This window comes from Myotis davidii, unplaced genomic scaffold (assembly GCF_000327345.1).
Source record: "Myotis davidii unplaced genomic scaffold, ASM32734v1 scaffold68, whole genome shotgun sequence".
Lineage (NCBI taxonomy): Eukaryota > Metazoa > Chordata > Mammalia > Chiroptera > Vespertilionidae > Myotis > Myotis davidii.
Window position 1 is genome coordinate 4,879,964 of NW_006300376.1, and position 16,504 is coordinate 4,896,467.

The following is a 16,504-nucleotide window of genomic DNA, read 5'->3' on the forward strand; positions in this document are numbered from 1 at the left end:
TCCCAGTAGTTAACTGTATTTTCTCTTTTGGTTATATTTCTTCCACCATACACAGTAGCTATTCTTAGATTTTTTTTTCTGATTATAGAACAAATTTTCAAATAATTAATATTTTCTACTTCACAAATAATATGATTTTAATCTAAAGTTCTTGAAAATTAGAGAAATACACAGACATGCTCTCCAGTTCCATCTATGCTGTTGCAAATGGTGAGAATTCCTTCCTTTTTACCACAGCATAATATTCCATTGTGTAGCTATACCACAGTTTTTTAATCCACTCATTTGCTGATGGGGACTTAGGCTGTTTCCAAATCTTAGCTATGGTGAATTGTGCGGTTATGAACATGGGGGTGCATATATCCTTTCTGATTGGAGTTTCTAGTATCTTGGGATATAATCCTAGAAGTGGGATCACTGGGTCAAATAGGAGTTCCATTTTTAGTTTTTTTGAGGAAACTCCATACTGTTCTCCACAGTGGCTGCACCAGTCTGCATTCCCACCAGCAGTACATGAGAGTTCCTTTTTCTCCACATCCTCACCAACACTTGTCATTTGTTAATTTGTTGATGATATCCATTCTGACAATAAAACTTAATAACTGATTTTAATATGTTTTTATAACAAATGATGAACATATTAACATATAATTACCCATTTATATTTTCTAATAAATTTTCTGCTTATTTCTTTAAAAATCCATTGTTCACTGGGTGGTTTTCCTTATATCCTTATATGTGCAAAAACTTATAAGTATAAATATGTTTTCCTTTCTAGTTCAATTTTTGAATTACAAAAGTGACATAAGCTTTTTTAGACATATTAGAATAATACTAAAAGTTGTTTTTTTTAGAATCTTTTTAAAAAAATATTTTATTGATTTTTTACAGAGAGAAAGGGAGAGATAGAGAGTTAGAAACATCGATGAGAGAGAAACATCGATCAGCTGCTTCCTGCACATCTCCCACCAGGGATGTGCGCACAACCCACGTACATGCCCTTGACCGGAATCGAACCTGGGACCTTTCAGTCCTCAGGCCGACGCTCTATCCACTGAACCAAACCGGTTTCGGCAATACTAAAAGTTTTAAAATAATACCAGTAGTCTGGGGGATTTCATGGAAAATTTGACAGAATATACCTGAATCTCAGGGACTTTCTCCTCTAAAAAAAAATCTAAAGAGAAATGGTTGGAAAATATTTCAAATAACAAATAAAATAAAAGACACTAATTTTATGTCATGACTTGAAAACAGGAAGCCTACTTGTAACCAGTATCAGGACTAGAAATCTGACCATTTCTAATGCCACCCAACATTTTCTAAAGTAGTTAGGCTACATCATTGGAATCCTAAAGTCCCCTCTAAAATACCCAGAAGTGAAGGAAAACATTTCAAAAACAGAAAAACTAAATGCACTTTAGATAATCTGAAGGGAAGTGGAACAGACAATAATGTTTGTCATGTTACAGGAAACAACTAAATTTGAGGACAGAGCCATTAGTATTGGAAATAGCCTCACTGGATGGAGTATATCCTGGTATAATTTGTTAATTAGAAATCTCAGGAGAGAAAACAAAGCCTAGATATCCAGGGAATACATGGATTATCAACAACTGTCTTCCCTTATGTTGTCCTATTCCCAAGCACATGCAATAGTGTTTTCATTCAAGAATGTGGTAGTTGATATAAAATGGGCAAATATATGGATAATTTAATTACAAGAAGGAGAAGATATGGTCTTTTTCTCCTTACTGATTTTTCTTTTAGTTATTTCTAATACATCTTCTGCTTCTTTGCATATCTATCTATCTATCTATCTATCTATCCATCTATCTATCATCTATCTGCTATAAAAAGGTCACATGCAAATTAGGCCAGGACACGTAACGGGTTGCGATCGGACAGGAGGAGGTTGCACTCGTAGGTGAGGCCCAGAGCGGAGATGGAGACAGAGACAGGGGGTCTGCCCCAGCCAGCGTGGTGGCTCAGGCGACCGCGGGGCAGACACAGGCAGGGTGGCCGGGGACACTAGGCAGCCTGCACTGCGTGAGTTAAGGGCGGGTCCTGGCCGTTCGCAGCACCAGAGAAGCAGGGTTTCAGATAAGGGGATGCAGCATTCCACTGCTATGTTGAGTTTGTGGTTTCCAAGGAAACAGCCAGAAGGGATGATAAACCCTCCGCAAACCGCAAATGGCAAATGGCTCAGCCGGCGCCTGTTTAGGCAGGGGCTTCATTGAAATCGAGCCTTTCCCACAGCAAATGGCCCCAACCTTCCCTGGATCGGGCAGGTTCCTGTGGAGCACAGTCTCCACGCAATATGGGCCCCAGTTTTGTTCAGGCGATCTCATGCTCCTTAGCTCCGGGTAACGGGGAAGGAGGGGAAAAGGCATCAATGGCATCACGACCACAACCGGTCACCAGGAGATGCATGGAGCACCCCTGGGCCCGGCGCCCCGGAAGGCAGGGCGCCTCCTCGCGCGATTTCAATTGCGCGCTGAGCCTCTAGTCTAGTATAATTTGACATCTGGACATTATGAGTTTTAACTTATTCAGTGTTAAATTTTATTTTTCTTCTTCAAAGAATTTTTAGTCCCCCCCCCCCCTTTCAGGCTGTTGTTGATTACCTGATCCCTTTCTTTTGTTAAGTTTTGTTTGAGCAGGTCTAGTTTTATAATTAGCCACACTGTGTGTCCCTTGTGTGATCTCTGATTTCCAAGTTGTCCCAAATTATTCTATGTGGTTGTTGAAAGAAGTTGAAAATGCTCCAGCTCTGGATGAGTTCTTCTATTTGTTCATTTTACAACTCCTCAATCGTACTTTGCTCAGCTTCATGGAGTATCACTTTATATGTTCAGCTCACTGTTCATTAACAGAATCAGCAGAAATCCTGTGCAGACTTCTGCCCTACTCTTTCTGTGCAGCATCCTTCTCTCTTGCTCCCTGCCATAAAAATCGAGTATACTCAACTCCTCGAGCTCCTGTCTCCATTGCCTCAACTCAATGAGATTTCCAGGCTCTAACAGGTTTTCCTGCCCTCCACCACAGTCCAGAATGTGTCTTCCAACCCAAAGCTGGGGAAATTACCGGATTCACATATGCATTTCTTTTTTCTCAAAGAACAGTTTGCTTCTGCCTGTTATCTGTTTTCTGGAAACAATTAGTACATATAATTTTTAATTTTGCATTTTATCTCTGTTAACAGAATAGCAGTAGTTCGTTCACCTCATGCTTATTCTGTAACAGGCACAATTTTTAAGCCAGTAGTTTTATTCCAGGCCTTTTAATTTTTGAGGAATCCATATTTTCTAGACTAATGCTCTGTGTTTTGAATAGCTACTGGGAAATACAATTGGTTGTGAGTATAGACTTATTTGCTTGCATTGAGACAGGAGACATTCATAGGTGTTTTTTTTTTTTAATTTTACTGATTTTTAGAGAAAGAGGAAGAGAGAGAGAAACATCAACCAGCTGCCTCCTGCACACCCGCTTCTGGGGATCCAGCCTGCAACCTGGGCATGTGCTCTGACCTGGAAACAGACTAGTGACCTCTCGACCTCTTAGTGCATGGGACAATGCTAAACCCACTGAGCCACACTGGCCAGGGTGACATTCAGTCTTTAACCCTACCTCTACCATATACTATTATGGAAATTGCTCAAAGATATCTGCTTGTTGAAGGCTTCCTTGTTTTCTAGCACTCTTACGCGGGTAAACGTTTATTTTTATACTTGCAATGAGGATTTTGGAGGTAATTGAGATGTGAGAAATAAAAGTCTTCTACAGATATATTAACTGATAAAGTGAATAAATACCCATTATATATAAGCATCAAGGAATAAAATTAGAATCAAACCCGTGTAGCAATCTGAATCTGCATTTAGTACCCAGAATTTATTTCATTGATTACATAAACAATAATGGGCAGCATGGCATTTTATAGAGAAATGTATAGTCTCAGTGGCAATTAAAGAGATGCATATTAAAAATTTTTTAAGATACAATTATATTCCCCTTAAGCTGCCTAAACGAAATAAAATGTACATACCACTTATTGGCTTTTCGGGTTCATGCTATTTATATGTCTCTTATGATACTTAAAATCTGTTCTTTCTAGAGTTAAATTTCACAATTAAAAAAGTGAACCAACAAAACTATCTGTATACATTAAAATTGTATTTTCCCATTAGGAATATTCTCCCAGAAAAGTATTCCCCAAGAAGACATTTTAAAGTAAATTAAGTTTAGTGTTTATGGTCTCAGTACCACTATAAAAAAAAAGTCAGAAATGAATTAAATGTCCAACAAAAATATAATTTCTGCACGAAGTATACAACGTTAACATAATGGAATAGTTTGTATATTTAAAATGTTAAATGCGTACCCCATCTCAAAGGATGAAAATCTTTACTGGAAATGCTAATTAGTGTGAGAAACAAAGTAGTATAGACCCAAAGAGGTTAAATCATTTATATATCCAGATAAATATTACCATGCTTGCATTACATTTTAAAGACTATCAATTCATGGTTAATATTCAAAAGGTCTGTCAGTTTATCTAATTTCTTAATGTTAAAGCTTAACATTATATATCTTTAACTAATATAAGAAACTTGTTTTCAAAAACAGAAATTTCCTTTTAATCATATTTGCTCAAATTATTACATACATTTTTAAAACTGGACATGAATATTTATATAATAGTTTCCTTTTTCAAATTTGTTATTTTGAAATAAAAAAATATATTTTCAGTAAAAAAAACAGTTGCAAAAAATTTCATGGGAAGAAGCAGATGTAAGGGATGAATCTAAGAATTCATCACACTGAGCTGCTGTGTAAGGGAATTGCTGTGGCCTTTCACAGACAATAGATTTTCTCTTGCAATTACCATCATTTCCCCCAGTTTCTGATTATTTGCAAAACAATAACCATTTGGCCAACAGTTAATTGTTTCTCTTCAAACATTTGACACATTCTTCATTACTTTTAGTAGATGTGAGTCTTTTACTAAACCACAATTATAATTAAGACTGATGAAATCATTAGACTTGTTGTAAACATTCAGTTTATCTAAATAGAATTTGGCAAGATTGTAAAGGTCTTGTGTCAGGTTCATTCAATGTTTAATTATTTGTTGATTTTTGTCATTTGTCATTATTTTCTATTGAAGTAAGTCAACTAATTTTATTTAATGTTTTTGACCCATCTACATATAAAAAATAACAGCAAATACTACATTTTAAGTGTTAATTCATCTCTTTTGTTACTAATATAGTGAATCCTATGAAGTGTTATTCTGCCCACTTTCTGATTAAGTAGGTATTAAGCATTTGTTATAGAACAAAGTCCCATTGAGACAAAATAATAAAGTAACTGTCATCCTTGACCTCAAGTCTCTTGTATTCTAGTTCACTGATAGTGTCATGTAGACAAAGTGGTATGAAAAACCCAAGAACTCTACCTATATCCCAATCAAGTTGAGGTCTTGAGAGAAGTTTTGTTTCTCTAACTTTTATAGTATATGTCATGAAAATAGATTAGGTTTTTTACACAATTAAACTTTGTGTTTGGAAGGTCCATTTGCCCTTGTCTAATATCTGTTTCTTGTGAATCTGTAAAGACTGCACAAAGAATATAGAAACTTGCTAGGAAATATTCCTTCTTTCTTAAACACATGTGGTAAGCAAATTGTGGCAGCTTTAACTGTAAGTCTTTGCCTTAAAGTACTTTCAGACAGGCTGACTAATGGGTTTTATATCTCCCATGCAGTTCAAGTTAGTTTGAAGTTAATAAAAATGATAGTTAAAACACTAACAAATACTTTGATTCACTAAGACCTAAAATATTTGGTGAATTTGAGTACTTACTGAAGTTGGCATGTCTCACTTCTCTTCTCAGTTGATGTTTAGATATTTTTATTTTTCAAATGTTTCACCTTGAGTAAAAATTCTATTAAAAAATTTATTGCCCAACCCGGCTTGGCTCAGTGGATGGAGCGTTGGTCTGCGGACTGATGGGTCCTGGGTTCGATTCCGGTCAAGGGCACATGCCCGGGTTGTGGGCTCGATCCCCAGTAGCGGGTATGCAGGAGGCAGCCAATCGATGATTCTCTCTCATCATTGATGTTTCTATCTCTCTCTCCTTCTCCCTTCCTCTCTGAAATCAATAAAATATATATTTAAAAAAATTATTGATTTTAGAGGAAGAGAAAGGGAAAGAAAGAGATAAAAACAGCAACTTGCTGTTGTACCCATTGATGCATTCATTGGTTGATTCTTGTATTTGACTTGACTGGGGATCAGCCCCACAACCTTGGTATATTGGGACAAAGCTCTTATCAACTGAGCTACCTGGCAAGTGTGACAATGTTTAGATCTTTAAATTTCACAAAAGGGATTATAGCCTGGTGACATTAAAGACATTATGTAAAATACCTTTGAAGGTTTAGTTCTTCCAAAGTATCCCTGGATTGATATAATTTTGCTATCCTACAGTTGTTAAAGACATTTTTAATAGGCCTTGTCTAGAGAAACCAAATTATTTTGTTATTTACAGGGTCAACATGAAATGTGTTTTATATAACTTACTAGCAAATATTTATATATAAACATAAAGAGAGTAATGTCATCTAAACTTACTGTGGATCAGGTAAGATGTTGATGCTTCATTCTGCTTATCCCTTAAGATCACCTAAATAATATTTGAAAAATATGCAGATGCACACACACAACCATAGAGCAGTTAATCCAGATTTCTAGGGATAACACCTTGGCAAGGGTATTTAAAATTCTTTAAATGTTTCACTTTACAGTTGGGTGTAGAAATCTCTTTGGTAAGTTAGCATCTCTGGTCAGGTTGCAGAAGACCACACTAAACCCTAGACTCTATAGACTAAATTTGGAGAAATAAAGTCTGTGAGATGAACACCAATCAAACCTTTTACATTAAATCCAAAAAACGCACATCATTGACCATTATATAATCTCGACCCCTCCCAAAAACATGAAAATCAGTAGTTTTTGCTTTTGTTAAAGAACCAAGATTGTTTTAACACATCCACATTAAGAAAATTATGGTGCTTATTCAAATGTAAACGGTGACCATAGTGGATATGTACCAGGCTCCTGAAAATAAGCTCATTAAAGACTACAGAATGCATGCTTTACCTATGATACAGGGTATGGGAGAGGGGAAGGCATAGTTCGAAACTATTCTGTTAAAAAATAATACTAATTACAAATATTAACTGTTTAGGTTGTTGGACTGTTAGTAATAATCCTATATAATAAAAGCCTAATATGCTAAATGTCCAGTCATCCATTCAACCAATCTAAGCGTAATATGCTAATGATATGCTAAGGCACTCAACTGCTTTCTATGACGTACTCTGACCACCAGGGAGCAGACAATCAGCCGATTGACCAGTCGCTATGACGTGCACTGATAACCAGGGGGCAGACAGTCAACCAGTCGTTATGATGTGCACTGACCACCAGAAGGCAGACGCTCAACTGGTAGGTTAGCTTGCTGCTAGGTCCAGCTAATCAGGATTGAATGAGACAGCTGGACACACCTTGGAGCCCTCCCACAGTCCCTCCCTGGCTGGCCAACCTCCCCAGCCCTGATTGTGCACCAGTGGGGTCCCTCAGCCAGGCCTGCACCCTCTCGCAATCCGGGACCCCCTCAGGGGATGTTGGAGAGCCAGTTTCAGCCAAATCCTGCTCCACACAGGAGCTGCCCCAAGGTGGTTTTGTGTGCTCCCACAAGGGGAGTGCCGCTCAGCCAGAAGCCAGTCTCATGGCTGGTGAATGCAGCGGTGCTGGCGGAGCCTCTCCTGCCTCGCAGCAATGCTAAGGTGAGTGGGCCTAAGCCATCAGACATCCCCCGACTGCTCCTGGACTGCAAGAAGGCACAGGCTAAGCTTTGGGACCCCTCCCCCCGAATGCACAGATTTCGTGCACCTGGCCTCTAGTAATAGTAATAATCCTATATAATAAAAGGCTAATATGCAGATCGACCAAACGGTTGCTATTATGCGCACTGACCACCATTGGGCAAGCGCTCAATGCAGGAGCTGCCCCCTGATGATCAGTGCATTCTCTTAGGGGGAGCGCTGCTCAGCCAGAAGCTGGGCTCATTGCTGGCAAGCACAGAGGCGGTGGTGGGAGCCTCTCCTGCCTTCATGGGAGCATTAAGGATGTCCTACTGATGGCTTTGGCCTTCTCTCCACAGGGAGTGGGCTGAAGCCATCAGTCAGACATCCCCTGAGGGTTCCTGGACTGCGAGAAGGTACAGGCCGGGCTGAGGGACACCCCACCCCCTGAGTGTACAAATTTTGTGCACCAGGCCTCTATTCTATACTAATAAAAGGGTAATATGCTAATTATACCGGATAGACCAGACCGGACATTTTCTGGATGTCCTTCTAGACAAAGCCACGGTGGCAGGGCCCCAGGCAGAAATGGTTAGGGGCGATCAGGCCTGCAGGGGAAAACAGTTAGGGGCAATCAGGCTGGCAGGGGAGAGTAGTTAGGAGTGATCAGGCAGGCAGGCAGAGGCAGTTAGGGGTGATCACACAGGCAGGAGAGCAGTTAGGGACATCAGGCGGGCAGGCAGAGTGGTTAGGGGTGATCAGGCAGGCAGGCAGGTGAGTGGTTAGGAGCCAGCGGTCCTGGATTGCAAGAGGGATGCCCAACTGCTGATTTAGGCCCAATCCCTGTGGTATCAGGCCTAAACTGGCAGTTGCACATCCACCAAGGGGTCCCGGATTGGAAAGGGTACAGGCCCAGCTGAGGGACCCCCTCCCCCATGCATGATTTTTGTGCACCGGGCTACTAGTCTATATATAAAAGCTAAGTGACTGGACCAGTAGTTATGACACATACTGACCACCAGGGAGCAGATGCTCAATGCAGGAGCTGCCTCCTGGTGATCAATGCGCTCCCACAGCCAACCTCCTGTGGTTGGCCAACTTCCCACAGTCCCTCCTACCGGCCAGCCGGCCCCTTTCGGCTCCAGTCAGGACTGAATTCATGCAATGTGCTTTTAGTTTTTTATATATAAGTGGTTTTTAGCAGTTGAATTCTCTTTATATGTTCTTGAGCAAGAATAATGCCCTACACTATTTCCCCCAGAATTGAAAATGGTTATGAGTGCAGATGAAGATATAAGCTCTCTCGAGTATACAAATAGTAGGACAGTTTTTGTCTATGTTCTTGTTCTCTAGAGAGGACTCACAAATGTCCACATGGTGGTTTGTAAAGAGAATTGGTCTTGTAGGCAAACAAACCTGTATTTCAATTATACCCCCATTTACTAATTGTGTGATCTATGATGAGGTCTGCATGTTGTAGTTAACTTCAACAATTATAGTTGCTTCTTTATAGCCACTGTTATCGTTCCTCCTTCCTTTTCAAACCCTTGAAAAATATCATCAGGCTTCAAAGTTTGTTAATTTTTTTTCTCTCTTTCCACATTCTGCCATTACATTCACCAGATCTTCTGGCTTCAGGTGACATCTCTAAACTGGAGATACGGTTGCAGTTTTGTTATACCTATGAATACCTTTACTGAATAAGATATCTGATTATGTCTTAGACACATCTTCCTAAGTCACTTCCAGATATCTAAAAGCACAACATATCCAATATTAAATGTGCACTGTTCCCCAAAAAGATTCCTTGTCATGTATTCCTATCTCAGTGAACAATACTTCTAATTTGATGAAATTTAAAAATCTGAAAAAGAAAAATATGCATAGTCAACATCATCTACAATGTTCAATCTATCACCAATTCATGTCAGTCTTCCACCTAACATGCCTTTGAGTCTTTGATTATATTCATTTGTACTCCATTCTCATTACCAGTTTCTTATTTAAGGTTAATTATCTAAACTTTAATTTAGGTTAATTATTATAAAAGCCTTCTTAATAATTTTTCTGTCTCTTGCCTTGCAAATCTGCCTGAATTTTTGCTCTGTAACCATAATAATCTTCTTCAACACAACTCTATGTCATTTTTGTGATCAACACCTTACAATAACTCTTTATGTAACTTCTTTCATGACCTTTTGATTTAGTAACCAACTGCTTCTTTTCAATTCTTAATGTTTTTCAATGAACATTATTCTAGCACATTAAACTCTCACTCTTACACGTGCAGATAATTTTTTGAATGTGTTTTTATTGGTTTTTATAGAGAGCTGGAGAGAGAGATAGGAACATTGGTGAAAGAGGAACATCATCACTCGGCTGCCTGCTGCACACACCCCTCCTGGGGATTGAGCTCACAACCTGGGCATGTGCCCTGACCAGGAATTGAACCAGCAACCTCTTAGTTCCTGAGTCGATGCTCAACCACTGAGCCACGTCAGAAATAATTTTTAAGTTAATATATTTCTGGATTAAAAGGAGCCCAAACTGCATGCGAATTCAATTTTAGATCACAAGGTTGTAGATTTGAAGCCTGGTGCACTAGCTGCATAAGATTTTCCAGTCCTTAATGTAGGGGTGAGCATATTTTCCTTGTGAGAAGATTGTAAGTAGTTGTGGTCAGGAGACAGAATATTAGATTACAAATGTCACAACAGTTTATACCCCATTTTAACAAAAGATTGAGTTACTCATGAATTTGGGTTCACATTGTGACTAATATGACTTGAGCAACACAAAGTGGTAGAAATGAAATTCTGTGAGTTTTGAACCCAGGCATTAAAATACCTTGGACCTTCCTCCGGCTGCTTCTTGAGACCATAGAATGACATGAGAACAAACAAGACAGACGGCTGGGGGATTAGAGGACATGAGCGATACATATAAGCCATTTAAGCTGAGCAATGCCACCACCTCCACCACCCCAGCTATCCATCCCTAGGCGCTGACTGCAGACTCATGAGTGCAGCCATTCAGGATCAGTAGAAGAATCAACCAGTTTAGCCTTGCCAACCTAAAAGATTACATCATTCCTTGCAAATGCTCTCCATCTTACTCTGTGTAGAAGCCATCTCACCTGTGATCAAACAGTGACATGATATGGTTCCCCTGCTATCACTCGGACTCACCTTTTTCTAATGTTATTCTTGCCCTTTTCCTGTTCACATTGGCTTCATTGATTACTCCTCAAACAGGCCAGACAAGGGAGCATGTACTGTAGCTATTACCTCTGCTCATAATCCTTTTCTCAATAAAGCAAGGAACACTTTCACTGGATCAAGGTTCTGCTTTGTTATCACCTTCTGTTGTGGGCTACAGTAACAACCTTTATGGAACTCTGCATCCTTTCTCAATGTCCCTTTTCTATTCTACTCTTCCTCATAGAATTTATGACTTTCTAGCATAATTTATAGGTTTCTATTATTGATGTTTTACCGTCCATAAGAACCTAAGTTCCACCAGGGTATAGAGCTTTGCTTGGTTTATGGAGATATCTCTTGCAACCAAGACATAATAAGTATACAACATACATTTGTAGAAAAAAATAACAATAAATTTATATAAAAGGACATGTTCATAGCAGTGTTATTTACAATAGCCAAGATCTGGAAACATCCCAAGTGCCCATCAGTGGATGAGTAAATAAAAAATCAGTGGTATATTTACACAATGAAATACCATGCAGCTGTAAAAAAGAAAGGGTCTCTTACCCTTTGAGACAGCATGTAGGGCCCCAAAGGCTATTATACTAAGCAAAATAAGCCAGCTAGAGAAAGACAAACACCGCATGATCTCACTTTTATGTGGAATCTAATGAAAAAAAAATAAACTGACATGTACAATAGGTCCGGAGACATGGGTGGATGGAACAGAATAACAGATCTCGGTGCAAAGGGGGGTGAAGATGATGGTAGAAGTTTAACCAAAGATCATATATGCATATATGCATAACCCATGGACACAGATAATAGTGTGGTAAAGGCCTGGGGTGGTGTGGGGGTAGGGTGGAAGGGGGGAAAAAGGGAAAATTAGGGGACATTTGTCATACAATACAAAAAAATTTGAAAAATATTTTTAAAAAGGATATATTTATATGCACACATATTTTTACTTTTATTTAACATATTCTAGATATTTTGCCATGTTTTAAGATGTTGTTTAAGTATTTTAATATTTATAACATTAATTAAATCATCCAATGATTATTAGAGTTAAGCTCTACACTATCAGATATAATGCATGATTGAAAATCTCTTAAATGAGTTTGTGTTTTAGAATAAACCCAATAAGAAAATGTGATGGATCAAAGGACATGAACATTTTAAAGTCATAATTTTTCTGAATTTAAATATAATTAATGCTCAATACTAATATTTTTAAAAGGTAAAAGTTAAATAGCAGTTAAGTGAATAAATGACAAGTGACTTTGTGACTGTTCTATAATTTATCTACAAAATAATAAAACAAATATAATCATTGAAATATATTTATGACATTATAAATATACACATATATGACATCAAAATATATACATAAACTTTACATAAACTTGTGTATATTATAGGGCAGAATTTTGATTAAATTCTGACATCTGCATCACATTGTGGATAATTATGCCTGTAAATACTTTAATACATTCCATAAATAAGGAGCTGAATTACAGGTGGGATTCTGCATTTCAGTAATATTTTATATGAATATATTTAAGATAAAAAATTGACCCAGAGGTTAGAGTTAATAATACTATTATTAAGTATTTTAAATTACATGATTCTATAGTGAATACATCTTTCTCCAAAAATTGCATTGGTTACTTTTTTTCTCTAGGAATAAATGACATGGTTTGAATAATGAATATTCCATTTTAGCGTATTAATCAAAATATTAAATATACACTGCCTAGAATATTTATGTGACAATCTGGAAAATGTAGTCATAACCAATCATCTCAGCTTTTTTTAAAATTGCAGAACGCAAATTATTAAAAGATAAACATAAAAACATTTTATTTTGTTCTTCGTAGTTTTTGATGATGTACATTTTGAAGAGATTTTTCTTTTCATAGAGTGAAACCATTTTATTCATCTTGACCTGTCTCCTAGTATGTGAGGCAATGCTGGAATATGTTTATGTAAAGGAGCTAATTTTTCCCTGATGATTTGATTCACATTGATTTCCTCCTTCAAAAGTTCCTTTTGTAATTTTTGCCTGAAACACAAAATTAGCAACTCATTACAGGTTTTCATGTTTAATGATGGCTCCTGGAAAAAATGTGAGTTCCCTAAAGTTGTCTGACACCCTCCTTACCTCTACTTTTTATACACTTTTCCTACTTTGTAGGAGGCTTCTCCCTCAGGTACTCTGAAATCTTTCTTAAAAATGGTTCAACATGAGTGTAAGTTATCATAAAACAATTATTTTCTTTTTTCAGTATTAATAAATTTACCTTTTTAGGCAAAGCTTTCTGTTGCCTCAAACCACATCTTAAAGTAGGAAGTACTCAGTGATCCCCAAATCATAAAATAGAACTTTGCCTATTTTTCCTTCTCCATAAACCAGATTTACAGATTAAGTTTTTCAGATAGTTAAGGTGTAGTTTGCACAAGCGACTTGTAGGTTCATAAGGAAAAAGAATGACTTTCCGCCTGCCTATGCCATATAGCACCTATTGTTTTTTATAACTCTGATGAAATTTATGTAGTTGTTTTCTAAGTTTAAGCATTCCTTTGATTTATGTTATTTTGTATTTTGAGATAGTATCAGTATCGTGGGTTTCTACAATACTTTTAAATAATTTTTGCACTAAGTGGATCCAGATTTACTTTGAAAAATATCACAAAAATTTCATTTAATAAAATACTATTTTAATACAGTTGAAACCTATTTGTTTTATTGAAGACTTAGTGCTCACTCTATTCTTTTATTATTGTCGTTTGACCACATTTTAAAAATAAATTTTATTTAACCTTTTGAGAATACATTTCTTAAGTAATCCTTAATTTTGTATTTATGCATATTTTTCTCACATACTTTTAAAGGACTTTATTTGGAATTATTTTTTTAGCTCTTCATTTTTTAATAATTTTTTATCCATTAAATAATTGAAATTTTCTGAGATGTTCTATCTCTTTTTATAACTTGCATTATTAGAATAATCATCAATAATAATGTATTTTATTTTTAAAAAATATATTTTATTGATTTTTTACAGAGAGGAAGGGAGAGGGATAGAGAGTTAGAAACATCAATGAGAGAGAAACATCAATCTGCTGCCTCCTGCACACCTCCTACTGGAGATGTGCCCACAACCAAGGTACATGCTCTTGACTGGAATTGAACCTGGGACCTTTCAGTCTGCAGGCTGATGCTCTATCCACTGAACCAAACCAGTTAGGGTAATAATGTATTTTGTTATTACTAATAAAATTGCTGACCTATATTTAATGTACTTGAAAAAAACAATAGTCTGTTTAAATGATGTATCTTCTATGAAAAATTTTTAAAAAGTAATGTAATTTCTGGACAAATATGATTTCTATCCAACTATGCTTGCTTAAAAGATCAGGACACAGATTCTTTTTTATAGTGTTCTCTGAATGCTCTTCTCTGCCCAGAATCTTGAAAGCTACTCCATCTCCTCTGATGTGAGTTGATCCAGACTGACTTTGCTAATAATGACCTGATAATTTACGACTAGCTGTCTCCATGTTAGAGGACAATAATCCTATTGCACAAGTACTTCTATGTAGTTCAAGGAGATGACAATGCCAGGAGGTAAGAAGAAAACATCTTTTCTGATCCTAAGATTATAAAAGCTATCAATTTTGTTGTAATCTGAGTTTTGTATTAGAAAACTTAAATAAAATCTTGAAATAAAACATCCAATTTATTGCTAGGTTACTGAACTGATAACTTTTTTGGTCAAACATCCCTGTAAAACACCTTAGCATCTGTTTTCTGCCCATATATTCAAGTGTACCTCAGCTTATTTAATTAATCTTTATGATAAATTGAAGGCACATGAGGAAGCCACCTGGACTCCCACACTTACCTTGTACTAGCAGGGTTATATGAAATTCTGCAATGCAGTTCTCTCATGCAAATCAGACCCTAAAGAGCAGTATTAAAAGATATCTCATTATAATTCAATAAAAATAAACAATAGTTGCCTAATTTTCAAGATTAGTTTTTATTATTTGCTTTCACAATTACTATGTTTTCTAATTTGGGATAAATATCCCAAAAAGGAACTAAAAGAAAGAAAATAGAATCTTTACCATCTCCTGATTCCCTATTTGTGTGTGTGTGTTTTCTTGATAATGTTAGAAAAAGAGCTATATGAGTTTACAAATATTATTTTTACAATTTGCCTGATCATGTTTTTGTCTCATGTAAGATGACACGTATATTGGACCATTTGATCCATCACCTCCTTTTTTCCTCCTAAGTAGGCATTATTTTTGTTCTGTTTGCCTTTGCTTTCTTGAGTAAAGTCCAAATTCACTATTGTGAACAAGGGCAGAAACTACTGATGATCTCTCAGCGTTGATCTCACTCATAATAATGATAACATCACATCTTTTTCAATTGTCCTTGGCTCTTCTGCTTTTCTCTATTAAAGTCTCTAAATGACACTAGTGAATAAACCTTCAATCTGAACCTGGCAGTAATATCTCTGGATTTTAAATTCATTATTTTTTTTTCTGGAAACACTGTCTGCACCTCTTTTTGAATGGCATTTGGGCAAACTTTCTATTACTCACAGTTAATTGCCATTGGAAAAAAACTTGTCTTTTTTCATTTTCTTTTTTGCTTAAGGCCTCTGATAGGAATAGCCCTCGTTTTTTAATGAAAACTCTATTTCCCATTTCAGAGACACTGAATAGGGCAATAAAGTATACTTAGATAATTTATACAAATAATTTTTAAAGTTTTCACTGAGGGTATTTTGCTCATAAATGACTTAATAAATTACCTTTCTTATACTAATTATTATACAATATTAAAGATTCTCACAGTGTACTTTATTTGTTCTCTTACGCTATTTCTCAAAAGTTTTGCTTAGCTGAATTATACTTAGTAATGCCAACTTAACTGATCTATTTAATGAACTAGCCAACTGAAATCCATTTAAAATTGTAGTTTACTACAAATTGGTAAACAGCTTTTCTTTTACTTTTAGTCCTATATGAACCACAAAAATGTTGCCTATCAAATATAATGGAGATATGTTAAATAGTAGTAATTGATTTGTTTTTCTGAAAATGCAATATTACATTTTTACAAACTATCATAATAATGGTAATTTCTGTTCTGAAACAAATGTCCAAGTCTTTGGAAATACAAATTATATTAATTAGAAGGTAACTACGACTTTCCTTGAAATAATTCATTTATTCATAAATATGTATTAATCATCTAGTATATTCCTTTCATTAGGGGCAAAACTATGAGATAGGATTACTATTTATTCTCTGAAAATGTACTACTGAAGTGCCAATCACTCCTAGCTTCTTAATTACTAAAATAACTATCTTACATTGGATAAGTTACTTAAAAATAGTTTCTTCA